We start from the raw sequence: 15,554 nt of genomic DNA on the forward strand, positions 1-15,554 counted from the left end.
AGTTTATTAATAGTAATAAATGTTTATTAAACTGCTGTAAATAAATGTAAAGTGTCTTGCTTGTTGTCTTTGAGAGGGTCATACAATATTACATATTAAAGTAAATGTATTGCTGTTTGCGCTCCAGGTTGTAGTTAAGTAATTAAGTGAAAATTACAGTTACCCAACCTAAAATATGGTTAATAACTGAAGTAAGAGAATAATACATTTTAATTAGGGAAATATAATGGCCAAATTTATCATGTATGCTTACCCTTTCTTCCCTTATATAGCTTGCATAAATCTGGCATAACTGCATGTTGTATTAGCACAGGCTCATCCGTTATGGGTATTAACTATTGCAAACATGTCAAGCAGAGAATGCACTATAACAAAATATTTATTCTCCTGTGTCATAACTCTTAGCTATTTTGGCTAAATAGGCTACTTCATAGGACAAACAAGTCATTTTTTTTAGCAAGTACATCTTCACTTTCGAGTCCCTTAGAATTTTTTGACTTTCTGCATGAATGGCTGTTAAATAGTTGTCTGACTTTCAGCTCAGTCATAATAACAAATATAAGAGAATCTTGTTTTAGTGTCATATATTTATGGAAAAAATGATTACCCACTTAACGCAAATCACTGTCATTGTACATGGGTACTGCCATAACCCTGGTATTTTCAGAAGTGGCGGGCGCTTCTTTTTAGGATAAAAGTGGTCTTCGCGGTGGACTTCACATTTGAGATGTACTTGCCTGTTCACCACAGAGTTTATCGTTGTGTTAAAATCAGTCACTTCCAGCGCTAATAGGTCTTCCAAGTTGTGGCGTAACAGATATCAGATAAAATGGTGGTGTGAAAGGTATATATGGTATCCCAAAGCTAGGTGGATGCTGCCTTCCTCCTGGGGTAATCCAAAAGGAACTACAAGAAAAACAGGAATGGAAGGCATGCACACCCAGTGCATTACCAGAGATAATTTAATAATAAAACATTTTTGTGTAAAAGTGGGTACTCACAAAATGCAACTGACAAAAGGCCATAAACACAGTGCATGGACATGCACAGAACATGGGGGAACAGGTAACGCCCTTCCTCAGAGCTAGGCTTGAGCCCCGTGTTCTGTGCATGTCCATGCACTGTGTTTGTGAACTTTTGTCAATTGCATTTTCTGAGTATCCACTTTTAGAATTTTTTAATTTTTTTAATTTTTAAATGTATTATTATTAAATTATCTCTGGTAATGCACTAGGTGTGCGCATCTTCCATTTCTGTTTTTCTTGTAGTTGTAGGAGGAATCCTTATTGAAGTTTATCCCCAAATTACTGCCTTGTATGGATGATTTTCTTTGAGGTTTTTCCTCAACAAAACCTGCTTCACCCACGTGCTATTCAGTTTGTGTGTCCATCTCTTCTGGTAAGCGTGTCGATCTAATTTTTTCTTGTGTGCACTTGATGATCAAGTATTCGCCAAGGTTTATCACTTAATTTGATTCACCACCTATGGAATTCCTTTTATACCATTATTCTATATGGTCTATTCAAGATGGACGAATATGTTATATTTGATATGTTACACTCGATTTATTATATTTTTTCACTATGGAAATAAAGTTCACTTTCACTTATCTTTGAGAGCAACACTATTTGTTTCTATTTTGCACTTATAGGTGCCACTGATGGTCACTTATAGGCAGCACTGATGGGCACTGATAGGCAGCACTCAAAGGTGACACTGATGGGCACTGATAGGTGTCACTGGGGGGCACTGAGTGGCAGCACTGATGGATACTGTTTGCCAGCACTGGTGGGCACTTTTTGGCAACACTGGTGGCCACTGATTGGCCGCCCTTTTGGGCACTGTTGGGACTGCACTGATAATCAGGACACTAATAATTAGTGCACATGTCCATAACACAAGTCGGTCACTAGACAAGTGCACTGCCGAAAAATAATTATTTTTAGTTTTTGTTTCATTTGTTTTGTTTTTTTTGGTCATTTGTTATTTGAAATTTCATACATTTGAAAATCCAAAAATTTGAAAATCCAAAAACCGAGAAATTCATAAATTCGAAAATTCATAAATTCGCAAAATTCTGAAATTCAAAAATCCTAAAATAATAACGAAAATCCGAAAATTCGAAAGAAAGATAAACTGAAAATTCAAAATAATGACTATTGACTAACTAACTAACTAATGATAATGAACTATTCAATTATAGGTATTGGAATTTCCTTTCAAATTTGGCTGTTAGTAAACGTAACGAATACAAATTTATCCGAAGTTACGAATTATCCGAAATAACAAATGCCACATCTGACCAAATGGAACGGAATAAGTTAGAAATAATAATAATAAGCTTTTATTAATGTTATTGTTATTTATTATTATTAATTTGTTATGTTTATTCGTTCAGATACGGCATTTGTTATTTCGGTAATTTGTAACTTCGGATAAATTTGTATTTGTTACGTTCTCTAACAGCCAAATTTGAAAGGAAATTCCAATACCTATAATTTATTGTCAGTAATAGTTAAGTTATTATTAGTTATTTATTTCAGATTTCCGAATATTCGGGTTTTCAAACTTATTTTCGGATTCTCATTCTTTTGAGTTGTTGTTCTTATTTTTGGATTTTCTGTTTTTTAAATTTCCTGATTTTATGAGGAAACTAAATATAAAAAAAAATGCAGAAAATAATACCACTGAATATACACCTCCAGTGGAAGCATCAACATTTTAACATAGTGGTCTGAAAAAACACTCTACATTTAACCCCAAGGTAAAGAACAATCTAGAGTCTAGAAGATTTTAAATTCCTAGTGGAACAAGGTATCCAAGGAATAAAACCGGAAGCCATTAGATGCAAGAAATACATCAAAAATGGTTTGGAGGAACTAGAAAAAATGTGATCCAACCAGCGGATAAAGGGGGAGGGATTGTTATCCTTAGAAAAGAAGATGATATGAAAGAGTTTCTGACCAGGATACATATGAACCGCTCACATCAGACATCTATCAGGTATCTAAAATACATAAGGATGCCAAACCCCCCCCAGGTAGGCCTATAATTAGTGGGTAGACTCCCTATTTGCAATTGTGGGGGAATGCCTAGACTATTCTATCCAACCCATGGCCCAAGAAATGGCAGCTTACCTAAGAGGACAGCAAGGACCTCATAAACATATGAAAAACAATACAATGAAGGATGTCTCTTAGCTAGTGTGGACGTCAATTCACTGTATACCAACATTAAACAGGAGGAAGCACTCAAGGTAGTACAGTGGGCCCTAAATAGGAAATCCAACATTAAGGGTAAACAAAAAGAGTTTCTCTTGAAGGCATTGGAATTAGCAATATGTAGTAACTATTTTAGGCACAACAAAAAATGATTTAGACAAAAGAAAGGCGTTGCAATGGGGGCCAAGTTTACCCCCAGCATTGCCAATGTCTTTATGAGCAAGTGGGAAGAAGAGGAAATGTATGTATAGGATAGACCAGAACTCAAACTATATAAAAGGTACATCGACAATGTAAAATTATGATAAGGACAACATTAACTTCCTGGACTTATACATCAATAGAAGAGGACAGAAATTGGACACTGTAACAGCTCTGGTGAACGGAGTGAACCACAACTGGCGTTAGCAAGGATTTCAATGCACTTCTTATGTGAGAAATCAGTATTAGGCCCCAGGCATCACTCCACACAGTTTGGGGGTTCTCTACATCATCTCTCTCTCACATAAAGAAAGGCATTGAGCTACTGAGCTTGGATGCATTACAACATGCGACCAGAGCATAGCGTTTAAAATTATAGTATGCACTAAAAGATACGAATGCACAACTGTATGCAAGTCATTATCAGTATTACATAGCGTCGTGCATTAGGCCACTAAGGAACAAGGCACGAAACATGTCAACCCCCAGCACAGGAAGGTCCAAGCGAACATGCTCTGCAACACAGGGCATAGGACCACAAACAGGCAGCATCCCTGCCAAGCACGCAGTAAACAGGCGTTGTTAAGACAAATAATAATTACACATGAGAGGCAACTATAACTCAGGTACTTAGAGAGTACACATAGTAAATAGGAGTTGTAGCGACAACTAAAAATTGCATCTAGGAGGCAATTATAGCACAGGTACTTTGAGAGTACTCGTAGTAAATAGGAGTTGTAGCGACAACTAATAATTGCATAAGAGTGGCAATTTTAATTATGGTAATAATAGTTGCATTTGAAAGGCAAATATAGCTGAGGTAACAATAGTTGCATTTGAGAGGCAAATATAGCTGAGGTAACAATAGTTGCATAGATGAGATGAATATTGCACACATAATAGTAGTTGTTGCCTGGAGCGAAGTTGCAGCATGGGGAGCGATGGCAGCCTGGACGCAGTGAGGGTCTGTTGCTAGCTGGCCATAATGTTGCCTCTATTGTAGCGTGGCTGGAACGGCTGACAATAATAGAACAAAGTTCCTATTTGAAGTTAATGGCTTTATAGGGAAGTAACAGCTGCAGTGCACTAGCACTGATTCAAACGAGAAGCGCCGATTTGCGGCACACTTCCACATTCCACACTGGAACGCAGCTCGGCGCCGGGCGATGAGATCATTGCGTGATCGCCATATGCGTTCCAGCATGAAACGCACTACGGCGCTGAAAGCGCCTGTTACAACAGGGAACAGGCGGCGCCTATTACAGACACACGTACCCACTTTAAAAGTATGGACCAAAATGGGTACATCCTGACAGGCATCTGTCACCACCCCCAATGGTTGAGGGCTGTCTCAAAAGTTCAACTGATGTGAATCTGGAGGAACTGTGGGGATCAAACAGATTTGGCGTGGGGTCCCCCCAAAATTCATACCAGATCCTTATCTAAGCATGCAGACTGGCAGGTCAGGAAAAGCCTGCGCCCCCCACCCCAAATCACCTTGTCCCCATGTTTATGGGGACAAGGGCCTCTTCCCAACAACCCTGGCCGGTGGTTGTCGGGGTCTGCAGGCAGGGGGCTGATTGGAATCTGAAAGCCCACTTTAACAAGGGGACCCTCAGATCCCGCCCTCCTCCCTTGTGAATGAGTAGTACATTGTACTCAAAAAGTGTCAAAAAGTAAACACCACAAGAGACAGTTTCACATGGGGGGGATGTGGTCCTTATCATAATTTTCTCACAAAATAAATCTCATATCTATTGGTATTTATTTCTGGTAGGATGTTTATGAGTGATTCCTCTGACTCCCACACTATAATTACATCATTAATGTACCTTTTATATGTTCATCAGAGCTTAACAGGTTGTCACTGAAGTCCTCTTCCACTCCTCCAGGACGACATCACGGAGCTGGTGGATGTTAGAGACCTTCCGCTCTTCCACCTTCCATTTGATGATGCCCCACAGATGCTCAATAGGCTTTAGGTCTGGAGACATGCTTGGTCAGTCCATCTCCTTTACCCTCAGCTTCTTTATCATGGCAGTAGTTGTCTTAGAGGTGTGTTTGGGGTTGTTGTCATGTTGGAATGCTGCCTTTCGCCCCAGCCTCCATAGAGAGGGGATCATGCGCTGCTTCAGTATGTCACAATACATGTTGGCATTCATGGTTCCCTCAATGAACTATAGCTCCCCAGTGCAGGCAGCACTCATGTAGCCCCAGACCATGACACTCCCACCACCATGCTTGACAGTAGGCAAGACACACTTGTCTTTGTACTCCTCACCTGGTTGCCGCCACACGCTTGACACCATCTGAACCAAATAAGTTTATCTTGGTCTCATCAGACCACAGGACATGGTTCCAGTAATCCATGCCCCACCCCTTCAACCTCTGCAGCAATGCTGGCAGCATGCATATATCTATTTCCCAAAGACAACCTATGAATATGACGCTGAGCATGTGCACTCAACCTAGGCCTAGGTCATCTTTGTGTAGAGCAAAAATATTTTTTTCCAGATCCTCAGAGAGTACATTGCCATGAGGTGACATGTTGAACTTCCAGTGACCAGTATTAGAGCGTGAGAGCAATAAAACCAAATTTAACACATCTGCTCCCCATTCACACCTGAGACCTTGTAACACTAATGAGTCACATGACACCGGGGAGGGCAAATGGCTAATTGGGCCCAATTTGGACATTTTCACTTAGGGGGTGTATTCATTTTTGTTGTTGAGTTATTTTGAGGGGACAGCAAAGTTATACAAGCTGTACACTCACTACTTTTCATTGTAGCAAAGTGTAATTTCTTCAGTGTTGTCACATAAAAAGATATAATAAAATATTTTCAAAAATTTGAGGGGTGTATTTACTTGTGTTAGAAATGTTTCTTCCTGTTTTAGCAGTGGGAGGGGAGTCTGGGCATACACTGTGTGACAGCTGATTTGAGGAAATGCACACCCCCCTCCACATGTGAAGAGGAACAAAGAAACTTGCAGAGCTGTGCTGTGAATTGACAAGCTCTCTGATAGTCTAGTTATAGCACCAGATACAAATTTCCAGGTACCTTTATCTCCTCTGTTGCAGAGCTTGTCAAAAGTTATCATGCTGATAACAGAGCAGCAGAAAGACACAGGACTTAGGGCTTTGGAGAAAGATAAGTAAACACTACAGATATACTGTATGTGCCCAGGTCAGATTTCATGAATGTGGTTTACATCCACTTGTAATACTCTTTATCTATAACATAAGAGTGATCAGCTATTCTTTCCATGAAAACAAATTCAGTACCTTTGAAAGCCCATGCTAAGTGTTTGCACGTGGTTGTTTTTGCATTTCCCTTCTCTGACTTATTGTCATAGTGGAACAGCTTAAGCAGTTTAGAGAGACTACAGAATATAAATGTATTCATTTTGGACACTTTGTGCAACTGTATTTAGTTCACATATTTTACTCTAAGGACCACATTATGTGTATCTACGAATTTGTGTTTGGAAATACACAACACATGTGCCAACAGTATGCTTTTTTTCTGTAAGGGAAAGGGGATGCAGTGCTCTTTTAGTTAATGTTACAGATATTTACGTTTCAATCATTTCAAATGTCTGGACATCTACTTTTTCATAGGAAGAACACTGAAACATGTCTTTCAATAATTACAGAGGATAAGTTGAAAAGGTTAATTCCCAATGTAAAATGATTATTCGTAGGTTTCAATGCCATTTACTTTATGATCAGTATTCTCTGGAGCTTTTTCTACAGCTTTGCTGTCAATCATAGTTCGACATTTCATATAACAATGCTCTTCAGATGTATCAGCTGTTAAAGAACTATCTTCTGTTAGAAAATGATAGGAAATGCATTGCTTTTGTTCATAGTTCTAAAACAGCATTGCTGACAGCTGTCCCTTACAAATTCGTAAGAGCTATTACCATTGTAACCTTTCTTGCTGGTCTTATATATTTCCATTAAGCTATCACTGTTTTCAATTTGATCTTGACTTTATGTAACTATTTGTTGTGCATCATGCTAAAATACATGTAATATGCCAGTGGGTGTGTGTGTATGTTTATTTTTGGCCAATGCTTTGCATTGCTTATAACTTTGAGAACTGACATAACTAAAAAAAACATAACTAATATTATATATTTTTCAGAAAAGCAGTAACATTTAAAAGGTATTATTATTATTTTATTAATTTAAAAATGTATACAGAAGTTTAATCAAGGAACTCCTAAAATCTCTTAGGCCCCGTACACACGACCGAGGAACTCGACGTGCCAAACACATTGAGTTCCTCGTCGAGTTCAGTGTGGAAGCCGCCGAGGAACTCGGCGGGCCGACTTTTGCCATTGAACAACGAGGAAATAGAGAACATGTTCTCTATTTCCTCGCCGAGGTCCTCGTCGGCTTCCTCGGCCGAAAGTGTACACACGGCCGGGTTTCTCGGCAGAATTTAGCTCTGAACCGAGTTTCTGGCTGAATTCTGCAGAGAAACTCGGTCGTGTGTACGGGGCCTAAGGCCGCGTACACACGATCAGTCCATCCGATGAGAATGGTCCGACGGACCGTTTTCATCGGTTCACTGCTGAAGCAGACTGATGGTCTGATGTGCGTACACACCATCGTTTTCAAAACCGATCGGGTCAGAACGCGGTGACATAAAACACACGGCGTGCTTAAAAAAAACAAAGTTCAATGCTTCCAAGCATTCGTCGACTTGATTCTGAGCATGCGCGGGTTTTGAACCGATGCTTTTGCGTACTAACCATCTGTTTTGACCTATCGGTCAGCCGTCCATCGGTTCGATTTTAAAGCAAGTTCTCTTTTTTTGGACAAAAGGACAACAGACCGATGGGGCGTACACACGGGCGGTTTGGACCGATGAAACTGAACTTCAGTCCGTTTTCATCGGGTTTATACCGATAGTGTGTACGAGGCCTTAGAGCGTAGGTGAGGAGGTGGTATATCCCCTACCCCCAGCAGACACCCTCTCCTGGGTGGCACAGGAGGTTCCGCAGAATCCGGTGCCTGTTATTGGTGCTTTCATAGAGGGACCCTTGTTTTTTGGGGAACCTCTCTCAAAGCACGTTACCTGCCCCTCATTTCTAAAGCTGCATACACACGATCAGTCCATCCGATGAGAACGGACCGACGGACTGTTGTCATAGGTTAACCGATGAAGCTGACTGATGGTACGTCGTACCTACACACCATCGGTTAAAAAAACGATTGTGTCAGAACGCGGTGACGTAAAACACAACGACGTGTTGAAAAAACCGAAGTTCAATGCTTCCAAGCATGCGTCGACTTGATTCTGAGCATGAGTGGATTTTTAACCGATGGTTGTGCGTACTAACAATCGGTTTTGACCTATCGGTTAGCAATCCATTGGTTAAATTTTAAAGCAAGTTGCCATTTTTTTAACCGAAGGTTAAATAACCTATGGGGCCAACACACGATCGGTTTGGACCGATGAAAACGGTCCATCAGACCGTTATCCTCTGGATAACCGATCGTGTGTACGAGACCTAAGAGTGCATATAGAATGCATATAGATTTTAAAACAAATTATAGTCTTATTTTGCACCACAGATAAATTTGTATAGTAAATCTGCAATTTCTGAGTGACTAAGTCGGCATATTGCGTCTGGAAACAAAAAAGTATATTCTTTTTATATACAATTGAAAACATAAATGTTCAACAAGATTGCACCATACTTAGAAAACCTTTATTAAAATAGGCCACAACTTCTGAGGGGGGGTATAAGCAAATTGCACCCACAAGCAAAAAAATTGGCTTTTTCACAAAAATAAATCTTTGAGTTGCTATGTAAACTGATGCAAAGAGCTGCAGTTCACATTAAATGGCTAATGGATTTAACCTAAGCCTTAAACTTAGCTATGCTAAAGGCATCTGCTGGAACACGTTAGAGTCCTTGTCCCGGATTCTTAAAGCACTTACGCCAACGTATCTTTGTATACGCTGCGTAAGTGCACAGATGCGCCGTCGTATCTATGCACCTGATTCTTAATACAAGATACGCCTGAAATTTGGCTTCATCTGACCGACGTAAGTTTCCTACGCCGTCGGAGCCTGGGCGCATATTTACGCTGGCCGCAAGGGGTGCTTCCATTGATTTACGCGCCAAATATGCAAATGAGCGAGATACGCTGATTCACGAACGTACTTACGCCCATCGCAGTAATCTACGCCGTTTACGTAAGGCGTATGTCTGGTGTAAAGTTATTCCACATAAAGCAGGCGTAAGTCATGTTAGGGTATGGACCAGGGAACAGCCGTCGTAATTGACGTTGTTTACGTAAGTCGTACGTGAATGGGGCTGGGCGTAGGTTATGTTCACGTCGTAGGCATTGAGCCGTCGTATCTTAGGGAGTAAATTCGACGTGATTGTGAGCATGTGCGCGCATGCGCCGTTCGTTCGCCCCATCATTTCATGGGGTCAAGCTTCATTTAAATGGATCACGCCCACTTCCTTCCTACTTTGAATTAGGCGGGCTTACAATTTACGTTACGCCGGCGCAACGTTGGGAGGGAGTGCTTTGTGAATACTGTTCTTGCCTCTCAATGTTACGTCGGTGTAGCGCATATGAGATGCGCTACGCCCGCACAAATATACGCGGATCTACGTGAATCCGGGCCTTTGTGTTCACATAGATCAGGCATGTCCAAAGTCAGGCCCGGGGGCCAAATGCGGCCCCCCTGTTGATTTAATATGGCCCCCCTGGGGATTTTGATATATATATTGTTTGTGGCCCCCAGGGCCACAAAAGATATATACTGTATTTATTGGCGCTGCCTTGGAGGGGACAGGACGAGCGCTGTCAGATTACATGAAGAGAATCTCCTGTTTACTCTGCAGCGTTTCTATTGGAAGTCCCGTCTCCTGGGATGCCATTGGACGACTGTTCTGTCTATCATAGGAGGCAGGACTTTGTATTAAAGAGGCCACAGGGTAAACAAGACATTCTCTGTCAGCACTCGTCCCGCCCCCTCCCTCTGCCCTCCGAGGCTGCAGATGGGCATCATTCAGGCTGAACTGATGGCAATGGTAAGGCTGCATTTATGGCACATGTGAGGCTGCATTGGTTGCAATGGTAAGGCTGCATTCATGGCAAATGTAAGGCTGCATTATGGCACATGTGAGGCTGCATTCATGGCAATGGTGAGGCTGCATTCATGGCAATGGTGAGGCTGCATTCATGGCAATGGTGAGGCTGCATTCATGGCAATGGTGAGGCTGCATTCATGGCAATGGTGAGGCTGTGCGTGTTATACGCTGATAAATACAGTATATCCAAATGACACGCCCAAGCTGCCCAAGCTCATCCTTGGTCCTAAGCAGTGCTCTGGGATTCGTTATGGCCACAAATAAAATATATACAGTATATCCAAATAACATGTCCAAGCTCATCTCTTCACCACATACAGCCACAAAGGCAGGAGAATTCTTGTTGGGCCGTGTATTAATGCTCAGACGAACACAATTAGACAGAATTTTAATGGTTCAAAGAATGTCAGGCAAAATAGTCGGCCCTCGCGCATGTTCACTTCATCAATTCTGGCCCTCTTTAAAAAAAGTTTGGACACCCCTGACATAGATGCTCGAGATTGCATATATTTTTATGAATAAGTTATTGCTCCGGATTCTATGTGGACTCCAGCTTTTGCATTAACTTACATTTGGGGGTGCACTGCACAGGAGCCAGATTGCACAGACCAAAACCTTGGAGACTATTTTTTCATAGGTAAAGAGGGAGAGCCACTTTTTTTGTAATGCTTCAGATATGCTGCTTAACTGCAGCTTTTTCTGAGAGAGAGAGAGAACTGCTAGGAATAATTATTCACTTAAAGGAGAAGTATGGGATGGGTTAAATAACTAGTACATATCACATTAGTCACATATCAGCTAGTCTTTTTTTCCTACCTCTTTTAGTTTTTACAGCATGTGCACATGAACTTTCCTTCAACTGGTAAAAACGGTCTATTTTCAGTTTGAAAAGTTTCAGGGGGTTGGAAATCTACCTTAGCACCTAATTTATCAGAAGTTATCCAGAGACTCAACACTCAGGCTTACTATGAACTAATGTTACCCGCACAAAAAAGGTTCCACAGCTAAATTGATAAAGAATTGGAATCAATGGATTACACATCCTAGGGCCTCTAATTTTCTGAAGAATTCTAAGAACTATTGATCTGCTCCTGTACGACTACGCTCTTAAATTTGGTTGGTTATAAAAGAAAACTTCCGTCTCGCCTCCCCTTCCCTTCCTTCCCTCTTGTTGCCCTTTTATGTTTGTTCTTGTTCTATAATATATTATATTGAGTCATTATCCCTTGTTTACAGTATGATCCCGTTGGCGTAAACAGGTATTACTTGATTAAGCAATCGAATATTATCCAATCGGACAAATGTCCTATAATATTGTCGTTAAGTATGTTGATAGTTCTTTGCCTACCCAGGCACATATGTGATAACGATGTATGACTAAGAAACTGAATTATTTTTTGTTTCCTTTGAAAAATACAATAAAAATATTTTGAAGAGAAAAGTTTCAGGGGGTGTGTACATCTTCACCAACACTCCCCCTGCCTCTGTCCCCACTCCGCTAAGAGACGTGGCTGTGCTGATTAGACATGTGCATTTGTTTTTATCTGAATACATTTTCGTCCGAATTTCAGCTATTTTCGCTATTGTTTTAACAAACGAAAACGAAAGTGCAGAATACAAAAAAACGAAAGATCCGACATAAACAAATGCTTTATTTTTGTTTTCGTCGGTTGAATGTGCCTAACCTTAACTCTATTAGTCCAAGATTATTCTACATAGAGAGAAAAGATTCGACATTATAGAGAGAAAAAATAAGACATTATAGAGAGAAAAGATTCAACATAGAGAGAAAAGATCGCTGGTGGAATTGGGTGGGGGAAGTAAAATAAAAATAATGATGATGATGAATGTTATTGGCTGATTGTAACCAAAGACGAGGAGCAGTAAAATAGCTAGAACTAACTTGACAATTCAACATGAACGACAAAGATTTGACAAAGCATCGAAAAACATACAAACATACAAACGTCAAATCTTTAATTGAAGGCTTAAGGTGTCTGTCAAATGTTCAAAGAAGATTTGACGGAGCAGCTAAACTGTACGACGCCGCAATCGTACATTTATGGTCAAAAGCTCAGCCCATAGGCTATAGAAAATGTTTAATGTTGGTTGACTAGTAATAATAATTAATAAATATAATTATCACTGGTCATACAACATTAGAATTCTTCTATAGCTTGTAGGCGGAACATTTGACCGGAAATGTACGATTCGACGCGATATTGTGTCAATCTCGCTCCCTTTCTCGGCGAGATTGAGCACCTACCAGCCCCATCGCGGGAGCCAGCGCCGAGCTGGCTTGCCGCAATGGAGACAGAGCCGTCATAGAAGCGACGGGAGATCCTACCCATGTGATACCTACCCACGTGGTACCTACCGGAGCATGATGGGACTGTGAGGCCTATATAAATCCGATGCAAGCCACGCACCCGCCATTGCAGCGAGAAGAGGCGACGTGTCAGCATCGGGAGAAGAGAAGAAGAGAAGACGTCACAGCACAGCGGCCTGAAGGGAGAAGTAGAAGACGTCACAGAACAGCGGAAGAAGAGGAGAAGACGTCACAGAACAGCGGAAGAAGGAGAAGGCACCGGACAGCGGGAGGAAGAACCGGGGTGCACCAAGTCAAGAGCGGAGAGCGGCGAACATAGAAGAAGACCCCCGGAGCGGAGAAGACGTCACAGAAGAGCGGTGAAGACCCCGGAGAGCAGGAGAAGACCCCCGGAAATCGGAAGAAGAAGCTCCCCCTGGTAAAAGAGCTAAAGAAGACAGGGGGAGCCTCCGGAGCAGACTAATAAAATATTTTAATACCCTGTGTTTTTTATTTGTGTTTTTACCACTTTTCCTCCAGGTGAATGGGTAGGGGTACGATGTACCCCATATCCATTCACTTAGGGTGGGGGGCCGGTATCTGGGGGCCCCCTTATTAAAGGGGGCTCCCAGATTCCGATAAGCCTCCCGCCCGCATACCCCGACAACCAACGGCCAGGGTTGTCGGGAAGGGGCCCTGTCCTCATCAACATGGGCACAGGGTGCTCTGGGGTGGGGGGCCCCCGCAGTGCGCCCCCTGCCCCAGAGCACCCAACCCCCCCATGTTGAGGGCATGCAGCCCGGTACGGCTCAGGAGGGGGGGCGTTTGCTCGTCCCCACTCCTTTCCTGACCGGCCGGGTAGCGTGCTTTGGATACGGGTCTGGTATGGATTGTAGGGGGACCCCCTACGCCGTTTTTTTCGGCGTAGGGGGGCTCTCCTTACAACCCATAACAGACCTAAGGGCCCGGTATGCTCCTGAGGGGGGAACCCATGCCGAATTTTTATTTAAAATCCGGCGGGGACTTCCCCCTCAGGATTCATAACAAACGCTGCACACGTGTAGAATTGGCGGGAATCCAAGTTGGATCTCCCGTCGCTTCTATGACATGCACGTTGGAATGTGCTGTCACTATTCCAGTGAGTGCGAGATGTTGGCGAGATCTCGGCACCATGTCGCCGAGAATCAGCGCGATGCTGTCGTGCTAAAAACACAATATCACAAACACCTATTGTATGCTCTGTGAAGTCTCAGAAACAAGCAGAAGGAGGAGAGAGGACATCAGTCAAGCAAAATGACAGGGAAGGGGGTGTATCCAGACTCTATATTCACACCATTGTCTGGATTATGCTGTATGAAAGCCTGTAGAACCTCCCACAGGTATTTATCTTGAGTTTAACAGAATAGGGGCACTTCTGACAGGGCTGGAAAGGTTTATAGATATCATCAGCTCACATAGAATAAATGTAAGCAAAAAAAAAGGAAACCCATACTTCTCTTTTAAAGCATAACTCCACTTTTGTTGAGAAAAAAATAATTTTTAATAACATTCAATTACTCCCCATGTTAAGGGCATGTGGCCTGGCACGGTTCAGGGGGGTGCTCTCTCTTCCCCCCTCTTTTCCTGCGGCCTGACAGGTTGCGTGCTTAGATAAGGGTCTGGTATGGATTTTGGGGGGGGACCCCACGCCATTTTATTTTTATTTTGGCACAAAGTTTCCCTTAAAATCCATACCAGGCCTAAAGGGTCTGGTAATGGAATTTGGGGGGACCCCCAAGCATTTATTTTTTTATTTACTCCTATCTGCATTACCTGGATCCGACAATTCACAAGTAGTTTTAAATAATTTTTTTACTTTAGAAATGTCATTTTGTGCAGAGACTATTATAAACACGGGAAACATGCGCTACTTTAAGTTAAGGGTCTGGTATTGATTTTTGGGGGGACCCAACACCATTTTTTTTTTGGTGCAGGGTTCCCCTTAAAATTCATACCAGACCTGAAGGGCCTGGTATGGATTTTAAGGGGAACCCCATGCCATAAAAAAAAAAACATGGCGCCGGGTTCACCTTAATATCGATACCAGACCTGAAGGGCCTGATATGAAATTGGGGGGGGACCCCCATGTTTTTTTGGGTTTGGGGTTCCCCTTAATATTCATGTACAGAAATTTGGAATAAACACTGGCATTCCCGAACACTTAAAAAGCGGGCAATGTATATGTCTAGAAACAGTCAGAGTTTTATAGTCCATATAGTGGTACAAAATGACCAATCCTAAAAGGAAAGAGATGGGAAGATGGTGGGTGGCAGCTGTCCTCAGAGAAAAGCCAACTCTGTTAGGGGAAGACAAGGAAACAAAAAAGGGAAGCGCCACCTAAGTGCAATATGTCAGATACTGGCCCATATTCTCAAACAAGTTCCGCCTGCGTATATAGAGATGGGCGGCGTAAGTGTAAAGATGCGCCGTACTATCTATGCGCCGCAGTCACAGAACCAGATCCGCCAGAAACAAGGCTGCTCTCGTCCGTCCTAACTCGTTTAAGTGTACGCGGCGTAGGCGCATATTTCCGCTGAAGGCATCCTACGCGGCCATAGAATTAGTATTCAAATATGCAAATGATGTACATAAGCAGATTCCCGAACCTACGCGCGATCGGCGTAGGCTACGCGCTGTGCGCGTAAGACGAATGGCCG

The sequence above is a fragment of the Rana temporaria genome, chromosome 5, assembly GCF_905171775.1.
Source record: "Rana temporaria chromosome 5, aRanTem1.1, whole genome shotgun sequence".
Taxonomy (NCBI): Eukaryota; Metazoa; Chordata; class Amphibia; order Anura; family Ranidae; genus Rana; species Rana temporaria.